The sequence below is a fragment of the Loxodonta africana genome, chromosome 24 (assembly GCF_030014295.1).
Source record: "Loxodonta africana isolate mLoxAfr1 chromosome 24, mLoxAfr1.hap2, whole genome shotgun sequence".
In the NCBI taxonomy this organism is placed as follows: Eukaryota; Metazoa; Chordata; class Mammalia; order Proboscidea; family Elephantidae; genus Loxodonta; species Loxodonta africana.
The window spans coordinates 17,436,872-17,459,826 of record NC_087365.1 but is presented as its reverse complement, the minus strand read 5'-3'; the positions used below and the strand labels follow the sequence as shown (position 1 = coordinate 17,459,826).

General features: G+C 41.1%; 1 long non-coding RNA gene across 10 annotated transcripts in view; it reads left to right on the top strand.

The window, feature by feature from the left end:
* LOC111751110 (uncharacterized) overlaps positions 1 to 22,955 on the top strand; it is a 187,722-nt gene that overhangs the window by 88,028 nt on the left and 76,739 nt on the right. For 9 of the 10 annotated variants that reach the window (XR_010319209.1, XR_010319211.1, XR_010319212.1 and 6 more), the window contains 2 exons: positions 15,385 to 15,560; positions 19,209 to 19,346. This is a non-coding gene — a long non-coding RNA (uncharacterized LOC111751110). Of the gene's footprint in view, positions 1 to 12,136; positions 12,185 to 15,384; positions 15,561 to 19,208; positions 19,347 to 22,955 lie in introns of all 10 variants that reach the window. The other variant, XR_010319215.1, reaches the window with a different exon arrangement.

The window sequence follows — 22,955 nt, the reverse complement described above, 5'->3', positions numbered from 1 at the left end:
TTTTTGTGACTCCAGAGCCTTTGCCTCATGATGGAGCTGAATGTTTCCTTTTAACTTCCATTCTCCTGGATTCTGTTTTAACAGCTTGTCCCATTTTTTTTTTTTTTTTTAAAAAAAACACTTTTCCTTTTTTGAACCCAAATCTCTCTGTTACTTTCACGTATTAGCCCTGTATACAACCTCTGGAGCCATGGTGGCATCATGGTTAAGAGCTACAGCTGCTAACCAAAAGGTTGGCAGTTTGAATCCATCAGCCACTCCTTGGAAACCGTATACGGAAGTTCTGCTCTGTCCTCTAGGATCGCTGTGAGTCAGAATCAACTTAACAACGGGTTTGGTTTTTTTTATTTGTATTTTTTTATTTTTATATATACTCCAGAGCTGCAAATGCCAAGTTTGTTTCTTCTTTTTCATGAACAAATTTCACATGTTTGGAGATAGTTTCAATTCACGCTCCCTTAGATTTATCCACTTCTTTCCAGACTAAATAAAATGCTCTTTCAACAAGTTTTGACTGGTTGCGTTATAGGTGAGTGTTTTCCTTGTATACTGTCCATTCATTTCTCTTCATGATGTCACCACATATTGGGGAATTTATTCCTGTCCTAGTTCCAGTATAAATGATCAGGCTTGTGCTGACTCCACCACCAGCTGCATTCTCCTCAGCCTGACTAGTTAGTGAATTCCATATAGGGTTGCTATGGGTTGGAATCTACTTGATGGCAATGGATTTGTTTTTTTGGATGGAGCCCTAGTGGCACAGTGGTTAAGACCTATGGTGAGCTACGGCTCCTAACCAAAAGGTTGGCAATTCAAATCCACCAGCCAGTCCTTGGAAACCCTATGGGGCAGTTCTTCTTCGTCCTATAGGGTGACTATGGGTTGGAATCAACTTGACGGCAATAGGTTTTTACCTCTAGGGATTGGTCCAGGGGTGGAAATGTACTCCACACAAGGCTTGTGAAAATCAATTCTAGGAACTCTTAGGAAAAAACAAAGTTTTCACTTACTACTAGTGTTGCCAAGCAAAGATAGTGAGATGTAATCTCGCAGCTGCTATGAACTAAGACATACAAAGACTGCCTAAGAGTAAAGCCAGCATAGAAGAAGACATTGCTGAGAGAGAGAATGGTGGAAAGAAAGACAGATTGAGGATATTATTGAGCTTCCAAGATCTACCTTTCCTAAAGCCAGATCTACCTCAATTTTTCATATACAAGAGCCAATAAATTTCTCCTTTTCAGTATAGGTTTGATTTGCTTTTCTGTGAATTATCTTCAAAATAGTCCTTTTTAAAACACAAAGCTTCTAGATTCTTCACCATCTTGGTCACTATTATAAACATCCTTGGCTAAGGTAATGTGAATGAATAGTGTATTCAACTTATACCTACCTTATTAATACAGCAAGTAATATTAGGTAAATAGAAGGTAGGAATTTTAATGAAAGTGAGGTTGAAGAAGTATTTTGGAGGTAGGTTTTGAAGATCTTGGTTAATATGCTAAGGATTTCAGACTTATCATCTACACAACAGATTCCATTAATGTGTTTGAAGATTGGCGTGGCATGATGAACCCGTGTTCTTGTACTTTAAGCAAAAGCCTTTGGAGGCACAGGGACAATTTGTTGAAGAGCAAGAGGATAGAAATTAGTCAGGGAAGGCAGTATAGGAACTGAAAAGAAGAAGAACCTGGTCTGTAGTACTTTAAATGAAGAAATAATGGAAGTAATATTAAAAGTTGCAGGATTTCACAAATGATTGGTCAAGGAAATAATCAAGGAAAATGTGTAGTTCTGAGGCAGAGCCTTTTTCAAAATTTCCTTTTCTCTTCTATTTTATATTATTCTATTGACTGATATTTTCCAAAGCTTTGCTTACTTGTATTTTTCTCAGTTCATCTTAAGGAAAACATAGAGCCTATTCTCATGCTCTTCACTGAATTACTTTTCTGGGCACTATTTAATTGTTAAATTACATTTAGATGTTGTATTATATCTATCCGTGTCTTCATTTATAGTTTTATTTAAGAGTAAGCATAACCATTCTTTATTTTGTATTTACTGTGATTTTCTTTTTGTTATGACATTATGATTATTTTTTTCTCTAGGTACTATTGCTACATACCCTAGATGGTGCAAATGGTTTGCGCTCAAATATTGACCTAAAGGTTGGCAGTTCAAACCCACCCAGTGGTTCCATGGCAGAAACACCTCGTGATCTGCTTCCATAAAGATTATAGCCAAAAAAACCCTATGGAGCTCGACTCTACTCTGTGATGCCCAGAGTCACCATGAGTCAGAATCCAATTGACGGCAACAGATTTAGTATTTTCTTTTTATTGCTACATAACAAATTACTCAAAAAGGGCATTTAACAACCACCATTTTATTATGTTCACAAATTTCCTTGGTCACGAACTTAGACAGGGCACAGCAAGAATGGCTTGTCTCTGCTTCATGATATCTAGGGTCTCAGCTAGGAAGACTCTGTGGCTGAGGATGGCTTGAATGTCTGAGGCTGGCATCATTAGGAGGTTAACCTGGGATGACTTGAAGCTTAGGCTGGAATATCATAAAGACTTGGCTCAGCTGGGACTGTCAATTAGAGCGCTTATACATGACTTCTCCATGTGACTTGGGCTTCCTCACAACATGGCAGTTGGGTTCTGAGATGGAATATCTCAAGAGGGGGCATTTGGAGAGTGAGCATTTCAAGAGAAACAGGCAGAAGCTGTATGGCCTTTTAAAGGCTAGCCTTGAGAAGTCACACAGATTACTTCTGCTGTACTCTATTAGCCATAGCAGTCACAAAAAAATTTTTTTTTTTTTTTTTTTTAGTCACAAGGCACCCAAACTCTAGCTGAGTGGATGTAAAGCCCACCTCCCAGTGGGAAGAGTGTCAAGGAATGTGCAACCAGTCCTAAAACCTGATACAATGTTCATAGACATTCTTTAAGTACCCGCAAAGAAGTAATGTTTTCTGACTGAAGTATGGAAAATTCAACACGTGTCTGCAACATTTATTGCATAATTTCTTGCATTTATCTGCTCAATGTTGTTATCTGTCAGGTTAATAATGATGAAATAAAAATGCATTATTTTAGTTACATTTTGTAGATTATTTCATTTCAACTAATCCTTGCTGAATGTAATTGGTTGCTCCTGTTTCTATGATTAAATATTCAGTTACAAATATTGACTCGGTCTCCACATTTATTCATTCAACAAGCATTTACTCTATACCTGCTATATGCCAAGCATTCTTTCAGGGTAGGAGTTAGTAAGCTGTGACCTGTGGGCCAGATCTGGCCTGCTTCCTGCTTCTGAGCTAAGGATGGTTTTTACATTTTTAAAAGGTTGAAAAAAATCAAAAGAATAATATTCATGACCTTAGAAAATTCTTTGAAATTCAAATTTATGTGCCCATAAATAGTAATTGGAATATAGCCACACTCATTATTTATGTATTGTTCATGTCTGCTTTTGTACCTCAGTGGCAGAATTCAGTAGTTGTGACAGACTGGATGGTCCCCAAAGCCAAAAATACTAACTCCCTGGCTCTGTACAGAAAATGTTCATGGATCCCTGTTCTAGCTTATACTATATTGATATAACATACAGAAATCCCCACTTTCTGGAACTTATATTTTGGTGAGAAAATCAGACACTACACAGCATATAGTTGTGTAGTTGATTTTGGAAAAGTAAGTTATGGAGACACATAAAAATCCCGTGGAGATTGTCTTCACCAGATCTGTAGGCTGCAATCACATTGTCTATTTCTTATACAGCATAAAGACTCTCCTTAGCAATTCACAGCCCAGTGCTAAAAAGGAAGAATATTAAAGTGCAATTTGGAAAGAAATACTTCTAAATATGAGTCGGAAGCCTTCTCTGGAATTTCCTCAGTTTGAAACACAATAGTAAAATTATAAAAAGTAAGCCCATTATGAAAAATAAAGAATTCCAAATATCGAGTCATAAAAATTAGTATGTTTTGGTGTTTATTGAATACTCTGATATTAAATTATATTTCAAGGTAGTTTTATATAAATTTATAAACACTAATCATGATATCCAAACCCAAACCAAACCCAGTGCCATCGAGTCGATTCCAACTCATAGCCACCCTATAGGACAGAGTAGAACTGCCCCATAGAGTTTCCAAGGAGCACCTGGTGGATTCGAACTGCTGGCCCTTTGGTTAGCAGCCATAGCACTTAACCACTATGCCACCAGGGTTTCCAATCATGATATATTTTTGGAAAATTAACTTAAAGTAGATCAGTATGTCTCTTATTAAATGAGTATGTCCAATATATAATCCCTAAAGATTATGTATATATATATGTGTGTGTGTGTATATATGTATGTGTATATGTGTGTATATATATATATAAAATATATATATATAAAAACCTGGTGGCATAGTGGTTAAGAGTTTGGCTGCTCACCAAAAGGTCAGCTGTTCAAATCCAACAGGTGCTCCTTGGAAACCCTATGGGGGCAGTTTTACTCTGTCCTATAGGGTTGCTATGAGTCAGAATCAACTTGAAGTCAGTGGGTATATATATATATATACATATACACTTAACTAATTTATATTTACTTAATGTTGTTCCTTTAGCACAAAGCAAACCAAAAGTCACCACTATCAAGTTGATTCTGGCTTATAGGGTTTTTATAGGACAGAGTGGAACTGCCCCATAGGGTTTCCAAGGCTGTCAATCTTTACAGAAGCAGACTGTCACATCTTTCTTCCATGGAACAGCTGGTGGGTTTGAACCGCCGACCTTTTGGTTAGCAGCCGAGTGCTTTAACCACTCTGTCCCACCAGGGCTCCCTTAAGCACAAACACATGAGGGTAAATAATAGCTCAGTGGGTATGGAGAGTTTTACTGATGGACCAGTGAAGATATAACTAATGAAAAGAATTTTGCCTGTGGATAAGAGATTTGGTTCTAGGCTCCCAGGTGTTTCCCCAGACTTTGCACTGCTTATCTCCTCCCTAAGCCTGACTGAGCACCAGCCCCCGGCCACTGACAGAAGATCAACCACTTCATCAAGAGGATCCAAACCGGCTTTCACCTCACAGGTCTCCCATTTCCTCAGTCCTGGAACCCCACTTGTTCCCCATGTTTTACAGAAATTTATTTGTTCTTTGCTTCCAAATGCGTCTCTGGGCGGCACAAACAATAACACACTTAGCTGCTCACCTGAAGGTTGGCAGTTTGAGTTTGCCCAGAGGCACCTGAGAAGAAAGGCCTGGTGATGTGTTTCTGAACATATCAGCTACCAAAAGCCCGATGGAGCACTTGGGTTTTTGGGGTGCTTCCAGGAAACCCTAGTGGAATAGTGGTTAAGAGCTACGGCTGCTAACCAAAAGGTCGGCAGTTTGGACCCACCAGCTGCTTCTTGGGAACTCTGTGGGGCAGTTCTGCTCCGTCCTATAGGATTGCTATGACTCAACAGCAACGGACTTTTTTTTTTTTTAGTGGAGGGATGCTTCCAAAATAACCTTTCCTTAGAAATCCTTTTCATGGCGTAGACTCTTTAGGAGTTCAGGGTGAAATTAATTTTCGAGGCATAATTCTTATTATAATCTATTTCCAATAAACTAATATCTGTTAAAGACAGGGTAATTCAATGAAAAAATGCTGAAAATTTCAGCGCTTAGACAGGATTAAAACATAATTAAAGCCATCTTCTGGATTTTTACCAGAGGGGTAATAGAAGTCTGGAGTTTCAAACTACTTTGACGTTCTCAGCCAATGGGCCTTTTTAAATTAATAAAGATAAAACAGTCCCGCTTTGTACAGATGCAGCACAGCCTTTATACGATGACTCCACAGGCATCGCAAGGACGTGCTTGTGTTAGTCCCTGTCCTACTTCCCTATGGCCCTGCTTTCTGAACCTCCCTGTCTCTAGCTGGCCTCATTTCCTTTTTTAACTGCAGACACTTGGACAGAGAGGAGTCATGTGGCTTCCTCAGCTTGCCACCTAGCTGAAAGAATAATTAATGAAAAGCCAACAATGGAACCTATTTTCAACTCATCTGACATAACTGTGTTTTTTGGATGTACAGCTGAGCTCTCCCAAACAACAATAAATATGCATCCTTTAGACCCCTACTGAGTCAATGGAGGGCTAGAAGTGATGACAAGTAAGGCTTCATAGGGAGGCCAGTCTTTAACACATAAAAACAACAATGCACTCTTCTTATGTTTTTATAGAGTTCCTATTTCTGAACTGGATTTTAAATATGCTGAGGCTTAGACTATGTTTTATTTTTCCTCCTGACCCCAAATTTATGTTAGGAGCTGTCTTAGGCTGAGTTCTCTAGAGAATCAAAACCAGTAAAGCATGTAAATATATATAAAGAGAAAGATTTATGTTAAAGAAATGGCTCACACAGTTGTAGAAGGTGGAATGTGGATCAAGCTGGAGCCTTCTCTTGATTCACGTAGACACAGGAGCTGGTGAACCCAAGTTCGGCAGGTTAGAGAGCAGGGTTGTTGCTAACAGGCTGCAAAGATTGATGAATCCCAAGATCCACAAGCAAGACCGCAGGTAAACTGCTAGCACAAGTCCTAAGAACTGGAGGTCAGATGAACAGGAGCTGGCTGCAGAATCCAGAGTGAGTAAACCCCTCCTCCCCAACTTTGCCAGAATGTTCACTTATATTCAATGCAGGCCACACGCCCAAGGAAATTCCCTTTCAACTGATTGGCTACTCACAGCAGATTCCATCATGGAAGTGATCACAACATTGTACGAAGGCCAAACCACTCGGAATCATGACCCAGCCAAGTTGATACACAATCTTAACCATCGCCAAACCAAAAAAACCAAACCCATTGTCTTTGAGTAGATTCTGACTCATAGTGACCCTATAGGACAGAGTAGAACTGCCCCATAGGGTTTCCAAGGAACGCCTGGTGGATTCAAACTGCCGAACTTTTGGTTAGCAGCTGAACTCTTAACCACTATGCCACCAAGTTAACCATTACAGGAGCATATATATTTTTCTGTTAGGAGGATAGAAAAAATTTAGTGATGGGAATAATGAAGGACTAAATTGATATGGGGGCTGTGAGAGACCGCCCATGTGAGAGACCTTCCATGTGAGAGACCCAGGTTTGATTCCTAGCTAGGGCACCTCATGTATAACCACCACTTGTCTGTCAGTGGAGGCTTGCACTTTGCTCTGATGCTGACAGGTTCCAGTGGAGCTTCCAGACTAAGACAACCCAGGAGGAAAAGCCTGGCTATCTACTTCTAAAAATCAGCCAATGAAAACCCTATGGATTACAATGGTCTGATTTGCAATCAAACATGTGGATGGCGCAGGACTGGGCAGTATTTTGTTCCATTGTGCGTGGGGGGCTGACTTAAAAGCAACTAACAACATCAACAACAAATTGATATGTGCACAGTCAGAGGAAAGAAGGACTTCTTGTACCTGTGCATTAGAGTCATATGGTAAGAATTCCAGAAAAACTCAGGGTATTGGTAGAAAGGCCTAGACAGGTGTATGACTCAGAATGTTTTAGGAGAGGTCATAGTAGAAGCAAAAACCTAGGAATAGGGTGAAGTTCTGTATGGGGAGAAAAGACGGAGAAGGTGAGAAGGAACAGGAAGAAGGATGGCAAATTTGAAAGCACCAGGTCCAGGTGAGGTGAGACACCTCCATCATAATGGTGGTATTTGTGACAGTGCATGATGTGAACCATGCAAAGCCCTTAGCACAGTGCCTAATACATAGCAAGTCCTTGGGAAACAAGATTTATTCAAGACCTCCTACGGGGCAGGCACTCTGCTCGATTCTTTTTGTGAAACTCATTTCATTTTCAGAACAACTCCATGAGAAAGATGCTATTATACCACCATATTAAGATGAGGCAACTGAGAACTGAGAGGGTAAGTTACTTGCCCAAAGCCATAGGACTGCTACTGAGGAGTCAATCATTAAACTGTTACGCTTTTCTACCTCTTTGTTAGCCGTTATTATTAGTGAATGCTAATTGTATATTGTTATTAGCTATTACTATTAGTAGCAAATAATACTGCATACTACTAATAATCAATGCTACTCCATACCACCTCCAAATGCTAGCTATTATTACTAGTAGTATGAAAACACTGTTTTTAAGGGCCTGGGTTCTGGAATGCAGGCTGTCAGGGTTCAGATTTTTTCTGTTTTTTAGCTTCTTAACTATGAATTTAAGCAAGTTACTAAAACTTTCTTAACTGGTAATCTCATCTGGAAAATGGGGCTCATGCAAGTATTGTGATCATTAGGGCATATCACAGACATTTTTCCCTCTCCTTCTGGGCTTACGGTGGGGTTGTACTTCCTCACCCACTCTGCAGGCACGTGTGGCCATGTGACTTACATTTGGCCAATGGAATATGAGTGGAGGTGATTAACTTCCAGCCGGATGTTGCATGAGCCAGTAAACAATGGGTCACATCCCCTGCATTGTCAATACAATGGAGGGTCTCACCTGAGCCTCTGAATGACTATATTAAGCACAGTCCACAGAAAATCCATAATGGGCATATATCATGAACAACAAGTAAATCTTCTTTTTCAGCACCTGAGATGTTGAACTATTTCTTCTTGCAGCACAATCTATCGTGATCTCACCTAGTTAATCGGTTGGGATTGGTTAAGTTAGGCTGCAGGAACAAACAACCCCATAAGAGCATTATAAAGCTTTTTTAACATGTACATCATGGGTCACTGGGTTCTCTTCTCCGTGTTATCCTCATCTGAAGCATCAGGCTAGGAGAAAAGCTGTCGTCTTGAAACTTCCTGGATACCATGACAGAGGGGAAAAAGCATGGCAAATCATGCATTGGCTTGTAAAGCTTTGGCCCACAAGTGCTACCCACCACTGTTACTCACATCTTGAGGCAACACCTAACTATGAGACTGCAGGATACAGCAACCGTCCTCTAGCTTAGAGACCTGGTGTCCTTGATGAATAACACTAGTGCATTCCTTACTGATTGGACACATTTTCTCCATCACATTGCCTATAATCATATCAGTCCTATATTCTATGTGTCAGTTGGTAAATATCCTGGGTATGGGGAGTGGATTGTCACCAATGACATCTGAGGTCCAGGATTAAAAAAGAATCTTTTATCAAATACATTCAGATGGAATTTTCTTTGGGATCTTCACAACTTCCCTTGTCTTATTCCTTTGGAAAGAAGGGAAGAGAACATGGTCTCTATCTTCTGGAATAATTGTCTATCACAGCCATTTGGGAAATATTAAGCCTTAAAAAATGAGGTTGAAGGGCATTGAAAGGGACATCTGTACAGCTCTTTCTCCAATTTGCATTTTCCTTCATTTTAGTTTATCCAAGAAATGCTCATTGTTGTCATGCAAAAGTACAGCAAATTATAGTTATTTTGTGTATTGCCTTCCAGATATACCTCATTATCATGCCACAAAGAAATGATTGTATTAATTATTAAATTTGCAAGATTGGCTTAATTGTAGGTTTGGCTTGATTTCAAAACTAAACCATATTGCTGTATGCTCAGATTTCTTAGTTGATTATACATGTCACATGGCTATTACTTATTATATTTTATTTAAGTAGAAGAAGAGTACAATAGAGGGGACACTAACCTAATACCATCACCATAATTTTTCATTTTGACGATGAGCCCATTAAGTGTCTGAATGAGTTCCCATCTGAAATGTTTAATAATAGGACCGTGATGTTCATAGAACTCTAATCCAGCTCTAGGCCAACGGCTTCTCTGCATACAAAATTCAATTCTGCTCCCTAGTAAGCTAGCAGAATGTGAGGATCAATGCAGAGTAATGACATATTCAGGGCAGATTAACTAGTAAACAAGATATGATAGGTTTCCTGTAGGCAAGGAATGCATGGGTTTCCAGTAAGCAAGCTATGCATGGACTTACAGTAAGCAAGGTATACAGGGGCTTAATTGTGTTTACTTACTAATCTGCAGTGAACAATTTCACATGGGTTTCACCACATCAGAGATGTGCTTCTTGGGTAGTCTGTCCCCGGGCAGAGGCTTGCTGAAGATTATAAACAGACAGAAGAAATGAAGTTAATGAGGGCTTTACCAGAGTCTGGGCTTTTCTCTGAAATTCAATCCAATGCTCTTACCTGAGATGCAGATAGTGCCCCAGAAGCCCCCCGCGGGCTGACAGTGAGGGATGCACGCGTATGATGTAGTCTTGTGGTTCTGGGGTCAGCAAAGGGGGGCAGAATCTGTCCTGGCAGTATTTGTCACAGTCTTGTAACACTTCTCAGACATTAGTAACAGCCAAACCTGGGCATATCCCAAAAACTGGGTGACCAGAGTCTACAAATCGTCTCATGTGTCTCGTTACTGAATGTGTGTCTTTATTGACTGGGATGCTGGGAAGCTCAGAGTGAAGTTTGCAGCACATTTTAAATATTTTTGCAGAACGTAGAACAATTTTGTGTAGTTTAGGGCTTTGCTTTGTTCTGCTTAACTTGGTTCACTGTATTTTCTTAATAATTTTAAATCTTTTTGTGGAATGAAACAGAGCATAAATGAAGGAATAAATGAATCCACTGACATTCTTCAGACCAAATTCTAGTCTTTAAAGGTACGGTAAGGGACAAAGACTTACCAGAGGCCAAAATATTTTATAAAGTTAGAAGATGCATAAACTGATATCTGTTGGTAGGGTTGTTGAAATGGAATCTAGTTGAACTCTCAGGTGGTTGATCTTAGGACTTTTTGAGCCATAAAAGTATTAGTTACTCAAAGAAATACTAGGAAGTATGACCAAGCCAAATGGAAAAAAAAAAAAGCCAATTGATCTAGATAAATGAAAAATAAAAGTTTGGACTATAAGTAGGAAAATTTCTTAAGTATCAGTTTTGCAAATAGAAGCCAATACTTCATTATGAGGAGGAATGGAAAATTGTTATCAATATTAAGAAAATGCCTGCATTTCTTCGGTATTCCATAACTGCTGGGCTCTGGCGTAACATAACAAACTTAATTAATGAATTAGCTGGGGTGGAAGTCAGAGGTCATGGTTTAGGTGGTGGGGCCTATGACACATCATGTATAAAATACACTGCGGTGAGGCAGGATAAATGTTGTTGTCTGCCACTTATGTGGCAGTGGAGCTAAGCCCCTGGGGTTGGTGTTCCATCTGCCTACTAGTCTACTGGTTGTACGTAGCCAGTCCATAGGGAATTCCAAAGGGCACTTTGGGCAGTGCTCTCTGGTAATAGGAAACGGATCAGAGGCTGTGATTGGGGATGAGTGGCTTGGTGGTTTGTAGAGAAGGAAAATATTTTCAAAGCACCATGTGGTTATGGCTACAGTGAAGTGTAGATGTGTGCGCACCCGAGCGGAGCTCCATACCAAGGTGCAGTTGTGATTATGGGAGTAGGTGGGACTGTGATGGAATCCGTTGCAATATCTTCTATGTATGTTTAGGGTTCTGGAGATGGCATAGCAGCTGGTGGTCACAGCACTTTTTAAAGAACTCTACACATACCAACTCACTTATTTTATAGCTCTGTGTTATAAGTAATAATGCCTGTTCTACAGAAGAGGAAATTGCGACATCAGACGTTTAAAGAACTTCCACACAATCACTCAACTTCTGAGTTCTGTAGATTGGATTCAACTCCAGGCAGACTGACCTCAGGCTTCACCACCATACCACATCAGTTTCACTGTGGAGGGTCCCTGCAAGAAAGGTAGTGGTGCCCCAGGAGGGGGTTATTAGGGCATAAGCACAATCTCAGATATGTTTATCAAAGAAAGAAAACCCACTGGGCCAGAGAATGGTGTCAGGAAGCTCTTTTAAACAGCAGCCGCAGGCTGGGCTCAAATCAGCCCCTCTCCCTATTTCCACTGTTACTTCACACTTAGACCCTATTTTTGAGCCTGGCTCTCAAGTGCAGAATGAATGCCCTTTTCAGAAGGTTCAATTCATTTGCGGAGGGTTGTTGCTTCCACCTTTCAACCAGCTGTTCAGTGAGGGTCACGGCCCTCTGCTTGTACATCAGGGAGGAGAGACTGGCCTTGGTTTTTCTCTTGGAAGGCTTCGAACCTCTTATTTTGGTAGATCCATTTCCTCCACAGGGACCATCTTGGCTCAAGTGTGGCAGTTTTTGTCGAGACTCTGAAACAGTAAGTTTCCTTTTATCGTTATCTCAGGAAAATGGGTCCCTACCAGTCCTACAAAGGTCCCTGGGTGGTGCAAGTGGTTTGCGCTCAAATACTAAAGTTTAGCAGTTCAAGCCCATCTAGTAGTGCCGCAGAAGAAAGTCTTGCTTATCTACATCTGTAAAGATTATGGCCTTGAAAATCCTATGAAGCAGTTCTACTCTGTAATACATGGGGTTACCATTAGTTAGAATTGACTTGTTAGCATTGGGTACAAGCCCTAGAAGTGTAAGATGCAGGGAAGAGCTCAAGTGATCCTTTGCAGGACAAAGTAAGCCTGCCCTCTCTGTTAAAATGAAACTCAACAAAAAGCCACACCTACTTCCTAGCTAAGCTCTTAGATCTTGGGTCTCATTAGACCTGCTAAGTACTAACACCACCGCCAATTATTTCATGACTCTTAGAGCCTTGGAAACCCTGGTGGTGTAGTGGTCAGGTGTTACAGCTGCTAACCAAAAGGTCAGCAGTTCGAATCCACCAGGCACTCCTTGAAAACTCTATGGGGCAGTTCTACTCTGTCCTATAGGGTGGCTACGAGTCAGAATCGACTCGACAGCAGTGGGTTTTTAAAGCCTCATTTTGTAACCAGACAACTGCTTTCTTGGCAAAGGGCATCCATCTGTAATAACTGACAATAGAGACCATTAGTGGTGCCACTCCCTCTGCTTCTGATCTGCCATGTGCTCCAATTACAATTGACAAGATACCGGAAGACAATTCACTACCAGTGCTTCAGCTGGGCTGTTTGAAAAGGGAAGAGGATATGGAATGTTAATTTCACCCAGCAAAATATCTTTATTCTAAATGAAACTGTTAAGGTGCATATGGCAAGAAAGTGAAAAAAGAAATGACACTGTCTCAAATTGCTTTCTAGATTTCCTCTCTTGCTCTATTTTTTTTAAAATCACGCTAGATCTGTCTCTTTCCATGTTTACTTTAAATTGTCTTTATTGTCCCTTGGATTCAGGAGAACAATTAACACCTATAATGAAAATGTAGGGGATGTCAGTTTCCTAGGAATTCTAGTGGCAATTAAAATGTTACCAGGAAAAATCTAGGCTCCAGCTGAAGAAAAAAAAAAAAAAAAACGAAGAAAAACAATATTATTTAAATGTCTGCAATGACTTTTTAATCAGATCTCATGGGTAATGCTTTGCGAATGGTGAGAATTTTTAAATAAATGTCACCCAGGAAAGGGAGGTCCCACCTGTTTAATATAAACCAAGCAGGTTTCAGAGGCTCCAGGCCACAGAAAAATGAGGATTCAGGCCACAGAAGAATGAGCTGGGCTCTCAGAAAAATGAGGATTTATAAAAGACCCATGCTTAGAGAACTGTGTAAGTCAGGGTTTGGCCAGAAAAACTAGAGCTGCTATGAGTACTGGGTAAATGAAGGCTTTATTATGAGAATTAGAACTTAAGCACATGTGGCGAGCCCTGAGAAAGTACAGATCTGGACAGGGAATTGGAACAGCTAACGAGTCAGACTGTCACACTGGAGGTCTGACTGTTTGTCATATTGGGGTGGCTTATATGTTCCTATGTTGCTGAAAGCTATGCTACCAGTATTTCAACTACTACCAGGGTCACCCATGGTGCATAGGTTTCAACAGAGCTTCTAGACTAAGACAGACTAGGAAGAAAGGCTCAGCAACCTACTTCCAAAAATTAGCCAGTAAAAACCCTACAGATCACAACAGAACATTATCCAATGTGGTGCTGGAAGATGAGACCCTATGTTGGAGGCACTTGAAATACACAGTGACTGCAAAAATAGACTCAAACATATGAACGATCATGAAAATGGCACAGGATCAGGCAACATTTTGTTCTGTTGTATATGAGGATAAGGGTGAGAAGATGGATTGATTGCAAACAGGAATGAGGGAGATTTTCGGGGTGCTGTTATTGTTAGTTGCGACCGAGTCAGCTTCAACTCACAGTGACCCCATGTACAACAGAATGAAACATTGCCCAGGCCTGCTCCTTCTTTGCAAGCAATCATTGGTATGCTCAAATCTAGTGTTTCAGCCACTGTGTACTTTGAGTGCCTTCCAAACTAGGGGGCTCATCTTCCAGCACTATATTGGTCCATATTCTGTTGTGATCCATAGGGTTTTCATTAGCTAATTTTCGAAAGTAGATCACTAGGCCTGTCTTCCTAGTCTGTCTTAGTCTGAAGGCTCTGCTGAAACCTTTCTACCATGGATGACCCTGCTGGTTTTTGAAATACTGGTGGCATAGCTGTCAGCATCATAGCAAACACACAGCCTACCAATATGGTAAGCTGACAGATGGGTGATGGTTGGGGGTGATAGAAATATTCTTAAAGTGGATGGTGGTAATGGTTGGCACAAATGTATAAATCTACTAAAATCCATCAAACTGTCCAGACCTACAATGGGTAAATTATCTGATATATAAGTTGAACCTCAATAACCAAAAACCAAAAACAAACCCTTTGCTGTCAAGTCAATTCCGACTCATAGCAACCCTATAGAACAGAGTAGAACTGCCCCATGGAGTTTCCAAAGAGCAACTGGTGGATTCAAACTGCCAACCGTTTGGTTAGCAGACGTAGCTCTTAACCACTACACCACCAGAGTTTCATAAACCTCAATAAAGCTGTTAAAATCATTGATGGTTTCTCACTTGGTGGACCATGGAAATTACCCTAAGGTGGTCAATACATTCCAAACACACCTATATGTATGAATTCTTAAAAAATCTGGTTTTGTTGGTTGGAGGCCCTATGTTAATTAGGGTAATGCTAGCAGCTGTATCAGATAAAATCCAATCCCTCAGGGATTTAAAATAATAGAAGTGAAATTCTTGTTGCTACCAGTCCATAATAGTGCTCCCCATTGGCAAGCAACTCTCCTTCAGATACTTCTTCAGAAACCCAGGTCCGTTTCACATTGTGACTCTTCCATATCCAACCTAGATTCCAAGTATCTTAGGCTGGGTTCTATAAAGAAGCAAGACCAATAAAGCATGTAAGTATCTATATAAGGAGATTTATATCAAGGAAATGGCTCATACAGTTGTAGATACTGGAATGTCCCAAATCCATAGGTCAGGCTGAAGGCTTTTCCTGATTCATGTAGCAGCAGAGGCTGGAGAAGCCAAGATCCGCAGGTCAGACAGCAGGGCTCTTGTTCACAGGTCATGAATACTGATGAATCCCAAGATCAGCAGGCAAGATGGTGTGTAAGCTACTAGCTCAAGTCCCAAGAACTGGAGGTCAGATGAACAGGAGCCAGCTGCAGGATCCATAGTGGGCAAAAACCCGAGAGCAACGCTGGAGTCCACCTATATTTGACGCAGGCCATATGCTCAAGGTAACTCCCTTTCAATTGAGTGGCTACTCACAGCAGATCCCATCATGGTGATAACATTATATCAAATCTCATCATGGAAGTGATCACATCATCATACGACTACCAAACTACATCATAACTGCCAAACCACTGAGAATCATGGCCCAGCCAAGTTGACATACAATCTTAATGATCACACCAAGATTGCACTGTTCATCAGCATCATTTTTTTTTTTTTATGGAGGGGCATGCCTGTTGACTAGGGGCTATAGACCAGGTCAGGAGGTGGCATGCTTCACATCTTCTCATAGTCCACTGGCTCCAACTCAGTCACATGATCACCCCTAAACACAAGGAAGTCTGGGAACTGTACTTCAATTATACTTTAGATGAAGGTTTACAAAACAAACTGGCTTCTCATTAAACCATTAGTACACATATTGTTTTACAACATTGGTTAACAACCCCATGACATGTCAACACTCTCCCTTCTTGACCTCGGGTTCCCTATTACCTGCTCTCCTGTCTCCTCTTGCCTTCTAGTCCTTGCCCCTGGGCTGGTGTGCCCCTTTAGTCTCATTTTATTCTATGGTCCTGTCCAATCTTTGGCTGAAGAGTAAGCTACAGGAGTGACTTCATTACTGAGCTTAGAGGGTGTCCAGGGGCCATATTCTCAGGGTGTCTCCAGTCTTTGTCAGGCCAGTAAATCAAGAAGGAACATGTTTGGTGAAATGCTGGCTGGTATAGACACGCCAACCATACTTCCTTCTCATCTCTTTTAGCTTTCTCATTTGAGGTTTGCAAATGAAATACATAGACAGGTTGGCAGTGGTGGTTCAGGGGTAGAATTCTTGCCTTCTACGTGAGAGATTTGGCTTTGATTCCTGGTCATTGATCCTCATACTGAGCCACCACCCACCCATCAGCGAAGGCTTGCATGTTACTATGATGCTGAACAGTTTTTAAAGACGTTTCCAGACTAAGATGGACTAGGAAGAAAGGCCTGGAGATCTACTTCTGAAAATCAGCCAAAGAAAGCCATATGAATCACGATGGTCCAATCTGCAGCCACACATGGGGCTGGCACAGGACCAGGCAGCATTTTGTTCTGTCGTACATGGGGTCACCATGTGTCTGGGGCCAACTCCATTGCAGCTAACAACAATACAGAAACATACCGGGCAGTTTCTAGGATTCTATCTCGAGTGATTGACTGATCTAAAGAGGGGGCCTTCCTGATTCTGACCATGAGCATGGTGCTAATCAAAGAATACTTTTTTTGGTCACATCATGATGCACAGTGCTTACCTTGGTCTGGAATGGGCAGCAGAAATTGCAGAGCAAGATCTATGTCATACACGACATGCTCTGTTATAAATTAGACTATTGCAGAAACCACATGCATCATCTCTCTATGACACATTGTTTTTTCTTTGTGGACTAGGGAGTTAGCATGTTAGGCTTAATGCTCTTTAACAACTGGGGAATCAGTGAGTGTAGCCTTCTAAGGGGCCTGTTTCCAGTGATGGAGGAGGCTAGATGGTGGCAGAATTTGGCTAATCACTTGTAATGAGTTCTGAGACTTAGTAATCTGAGCCAAGTCCCCATCAGAGCAAAGGGATGGCTGCTACTCAGCAAGCAGATCAATGCAACCACATATGATATCAATATTCCAACTAATTTAGGTTTTTCTACCCAGGGATGTATGGGTCATAAAAATAATGGTGCCTCCTTTGTTGACAGACCCTAACCTATTTCATGCTCAGCGTTACTGATTTCCTGCCTCATAAAGAAATTATCTAAGAGGGCTTATTAAAGCTTGCTGCATCCCCATAAAACAGTCCTAGTGTGGTGGGAAGAGGATGTTGATGGATCGTCCATTACCGCTGTGTGTGAGATCGCAGAAAAAGCGCTGGATGCTTGTTGCATCTTCATGATGGAAGAACAGAGGTGCTTAATTACACTGAAGCACTATTATCCCTGCAGCACTTCTGTTATCACTATTAAGCTCTTGAAATCCTTAGGATGAACTGCACTGACTCACCAGTGGTAATTGACTGGAAAAGAACATTTAAAACTGGCTCGGCTTGTGCATTTACACGTGTCTTATGATCGCAAGATTTCCTGCCTAAAACCTCATGGTGTCTCTGCATTTGAAATAGAGTCCAGCCTCAACCCTGAGCAATCTCACCCCACCTACCCCTCCAACCCTCTTCCCCACAAGTCTCCCCTTTACTCCCCACGTCCTCACTCAGCTTCCCTGGCCTTTTCTCTGTTTCCCAAATCATGCCGTGGCTTTTTTTTTTTTTTTTAAACTTGATATTCCCTTAACCTGGAGTCTCTTCCCTCAGCTCCTCACAAGGCTGACTCTTCTTTACCTGTTAGTTTTCAGCTGAAATGTCACCTCCTCAAGGAAGCCTTCCTTGACTACTTGATCAAAAACTACACCTTCTCCATTACATAATCCTGTTTTATTTCCTTCATTATATTTTATCATCGCTTCCATCTCTCCCAATAGAATGTTAGCCCATGAGGGCAGAGGTGTTTTTGGCCTTTTTCACCATTATTTATTTCCAGCACCCAAGAGCATGGCTGGGTGCATAGAAGCAACTCAACACATAGTTGTTACTTTGGGATTTTCCCTGTTCCTTTTGAAGCTTTGATTTGCAGCTGCTATTCGTTTTCCTACACATTCTCACATCTTCCCTCTTTCTACTTTCTTTATGGCCTTGTTTCAACATTAGACTGCTCATTTATTTCAAGTAACTCTTTATTCTTTGAGCTCTCACAACTGTCATGCCCACAGTCCCTGCCTGTATCATCTCATTGTTCTCAAAAATGGGGAGCCTGTCTTCAAGCTCTAGATTCCTAGTCCCTACTCTTTATTGTGGAGAGCCTAAGTGGTGCAAATGGTTAACACATTCAGCTGCTAACATAAAGGTTGGAAGATTGAGTTTACCCAGAGGCACTTTGGAAAAAAAGGCCTATTACTTTAAAAAAAATCTGCCATTGAAAACCCTATGGAGCACAGTTCTACTCTGAAACACACGAGGTCGTCATGAATTGGAGTCGGCTCTATGGTAACAGAAACTGGAAGACTTCATTTCAAACCCAGGATATCATTTTCATCATCTACCCTCTTTTGTTCCTTAGTTGTAGCTCACCCCTTCTGCTCAATTTTTACTTCCCCTATTTACATGGAATCCCTTTACCTTCTTTCTTTATCGGGACCATGCCTAGATTGGGTCTTTTCCTGAAGGTTCAGACCATGCTACTGCATTTGGCCTCTTCTGTAATAAAATATGGAAACCTTGGTGGCATAGTGGCTAAGAGATATGGCTGCTAACCAAAAGGTCAGCAGTTCGAATCCACCAGGTGCTCCTTGGAAACTGGATGGGGCAGTTCTACTCTGTCTTATAGGGTCACTATGAGTTGAATTTGACTCGACCAGCTGGGTTTGGTTTATAATAAAGTATCTTCACTTTATCTCCTGCTTCCATCTCAGTGATTATCATTGAGAATGCCCAGATTATGGGTGACCCTGAGGGTCTAAAGTACAACTCTTTTTCTTCCCTGCTTCTGTCTTTCGACCAAGAAAAAGAAATGTCTCTTATGTGGCAGAAATGGAAGGTGGTACACATGTCCACTAAATTCCTTTTAATTCCCTAGATTCTGTGATTCTCCATCAGATGTCAGCATAGCAAGAAACCTTCTTCTCACGCACCAAAGACTTCCTACCTGGAGATCTGCCCTTTTCCAGCCGAGCTGAAGTAGAGTTGAGAAAAAGACTCTCTACTGTATTAGAAGGTAAGAGCTTTTAAAAAGAAAACCCGTTGCCATTGAATTGATTCTGACTCATAGCCTCCCTATAGGATAGAGCAGAACTATCCCATAGGGTATCCAAGGAGCGACTGGTAAATTTGAACAGCCGACCTTTTGGTTAACAGCCAAACTCTTAACCATTACGCCACCAGGACTCCTTTAAAAAAAAAAAAGAAAGAAAGAAAAAAAAAAATAGTATGAGGAAGGCTTTGGGTTCTCCAAAGCTTTCCTTGTCTTTTATGTTTAAATGACTTATTGGTGTGGTTAGTTGATTAGGTAAGCATTGTTTAGTCAATCATTTTGATTAAAAAAGAAAAAGAGTGTATACATGCTCTCTCTTTCCCTCTTAGAGTATGACAACTTGAAGGACAGGACCCAAGTCTGACATAGATTATTCATAGAGCCAGTCAGGGCTTAGCTCACCATGGGCACATAAATGCTATTGATAAATAATGTATACAATGGAGCTTGGGTTTGGAATTGAATTAAATCTTGAGTTCAAACGTCTTTTCCCTCTGGTTATATCTGCTTCATATCCTGACAAAATGCATCAGTGAAGTTTGATATAAGTGACTAGAGGAGCGAGACACAAGCCCCAGAGAAATAGTTTGTGCATTCTGCACTGTTGAAAATCTTTGCCCTAGAAACGTAAATTTCCAACTTGATACAAGGTTTTAGTGGCAGGCACAACTGTTGCCATTTTCCAGCTGATTGGGAAATGCAAAGATGGCCTTACAGAAGAGGCTGATTGTTGCATTCTGGGTATTGTGTGTGCAATTTATAAAGGTTGCAATTCACATGTGGACTGAGTCCCCACTGTATAGGGTGATGTGAGAGATAGACTATAAATAAAACATGCTAGTCCCCACCCTCAAGGAGCTTATGGTTTAGGAGACGTGATGAGATGCAGACATGTAACTATAATCAAAGGCAGATTATCATGCTGGGAGAAGGGAAGTTATCAAATGTAGTGTTGCCAGGTGGAAGTCTCAGGTTTTGCTTGGCACCGTTCATCACAGGCGTTAAACAAGGCCAAGGTGGAAAGTAGAAAGGCCCCTTTATTTCATTGCACAAGGAAAGAAGCAACCGTGGCTGCTGCCTCCAAAACTGGTTGTAGACAGCTTAAGGAGGCAGGCTTTTATAGACAGCAGACAAGGAAATGCAAATTTATAATGAATATTCAGGATCGACCTTCACGCAGGCACTTAGATTGGGAATGACTACCCATTTTCTTTGGACAAGGGATCTATTCCTCCTGATGGAGGAAGAGGCATGTGAAGTCTCCACCCGGGGAGGGGAGAGGGGGGCTTATATTTGAATTTTTCACTTAATGAGCTAACGGGTAGCTTAAAGTTCTAAGATGGCATTGAAAACCTGCTCGAACCAGTTGAGGCCAGCTAGGGCCATTCTGTGGTTATCTTACCAAGGAAGATTGGAGAAGAATGTGCAGCCTGTTCTGCTTGGTGAAGCAGGATAAGTCAGAGCAGGTGTCTCCCAGAAGGGCTGAGCTCTGAGGCTCCCTGTCTCAGTAGAACTGTGTGGTCCTACAGATGTAGGACATCGAAGTTCACTTGGGATAAATTAGAAAGAGCTTTATGAAGGACATAGTATTTGTCACAAACCTCATGAAAACAGAAAGACAGCTTAGGTACTGCTAGACTTGGCCTTTAAATGGAAAAAATAGGGTGAGCTGAGTCACAGATAGAATAGTATGGATTTTTTTTTTCTTTGTGGGGTGGGGGGGAGTGGGGGAATGGAATTAATATGTAGTCCATAGACCAGCAACCTCAGCATCACATAGGAGTTGTTAGAAACAAATTCTCAGGCTGACCTTGACCTTCTGAATCAAAATCTAGAGGGTGAGGCCATAAATCTATGTTTTCATCAGCACTCTGGATAATTCTGTTGAGTACTGAACTTTGCAAAGCCCTGCTCTAGTAGAGCTAGAGGATCAACTAGCACAGGCAGCTATAAGGCTGTATTATATTCTTCCTCCTGCTTCCGCTAAGAATGTGCCTCAGCAATGTTCCCTCTATCTTGTACCTTCAACCTCTTCCTCCCATTAGATCCTTCACAACAGTGTGTAAATTTGGTTATGTCCCTGTCTTGGTTATCTAGTGCTACTATAACAGAAATACCACAAGTGGATGGCTTTAAGTGCAGTGGGCTACAAGTCTGAGGTCAGAGTGCCAGTCACAGGGGAAGTCTTCCTCCCTCTGTTGGCTCTGGAGGAAGGTCTTTGTCATCAGTCTCCCCTTGGTTGAGGAGCTTCTCAGCGCAGGGACCCCAGGTCCAAAGGACATGCTGTTCTCCTGGCTTTTGTTTCTTAGTGGTATGAGGTCCCCTGTCTCTCTGCTTGCTTCTCTCTTTTATATCTCAAAAGACATTAGCTCAAGACACAAGATTGAGCACTGCCTCATTAACATAACTGCCAGTAATCCCATCTTATCAACATCTTAGAGATAGGATTTATAATACATAGGAAAATCACATCAGATGACAAAATGGTGGACAATCAAACAATATTGCAAATCATGGCCCAGCCAACTTGACAGATATTTTGGGGGGACACAATTCAATCCATGACAGCCCCCTCCCTTCTGGAAACAGTTTTTTTAAATAGACTTTATTTTATAGAAAAGTTTTAGGTTTACAAAAAATTGTGCAGACAGTACTGAAGAGTTCCCACATACTCCTTCTTCTTCCCCCATATTTCTCCTGTTATTAACATCTTGCATTCCTGTGGTAATTTGTTACAATTGATGCACCAATTTTGGTACATTTTTATGAACTAAAGTCCATAGTTTACATTGGGGTTCCCTCTTTGTGTTGTAGAGACAAATGTATAATACGTGTCCACCATTACAGTATCATACAGGACAGTTTCGCTGCCCTAAAAAATGCGCTGTGTTACACCTATCCATCCCTCTTCCCTCCTAAAACACTCTTTCTTGACCCCATATTTCTTTTTCTTTATCATCCAAACTCTTTTCTCTTGATCATCTAAATCAAGACACTGAGTCTGGGCTTCTTTCCCACCCCTCCTCTGAAAGCCATCTTGCTAATGTCACTAAACAGTTCCTAATATTTTCAGCCCTTACCTTTCTAGAACCAGTCTCTGCTGCTTATGACACAGTAGATTTTCCTCTCTTTCTTGAAATGCGGAGTTCTGGTGGTGCAGTGGTTAAGCGTTTGGCTGCTAAGCAAAAGGTTGGCAGTTTGACTCCACCAGTCGCTCCTTGGAAATCCTATGGGGCACTTCTACTCTGTCCTATAGGGCTGCTATGAGTCAGAATCGACTCAACGGCAATGGGTTTCTTGAAATGTAATACCTCTTTGGTTTCTGCAATACGCATACTCTTGGTTGTCCTGGACATTCTGACTTATTTTTTTAATTTCTCCTCAGAGGTTCCCCTCTTTCTGCTCACACTTTGAGTGTTCTTCTGTGTTTCATCTGAGCCTATTTGCCTCTCCTTAGGCAATTTTATTCATTCTTGTGGATTTAAACATTCCCTATGTGTTGGTGATCCATGCAACTATCTAGCTTTGGCTTCTTCCAAATTTCAGACTAATATATCCAGCTTTCTACTAAAT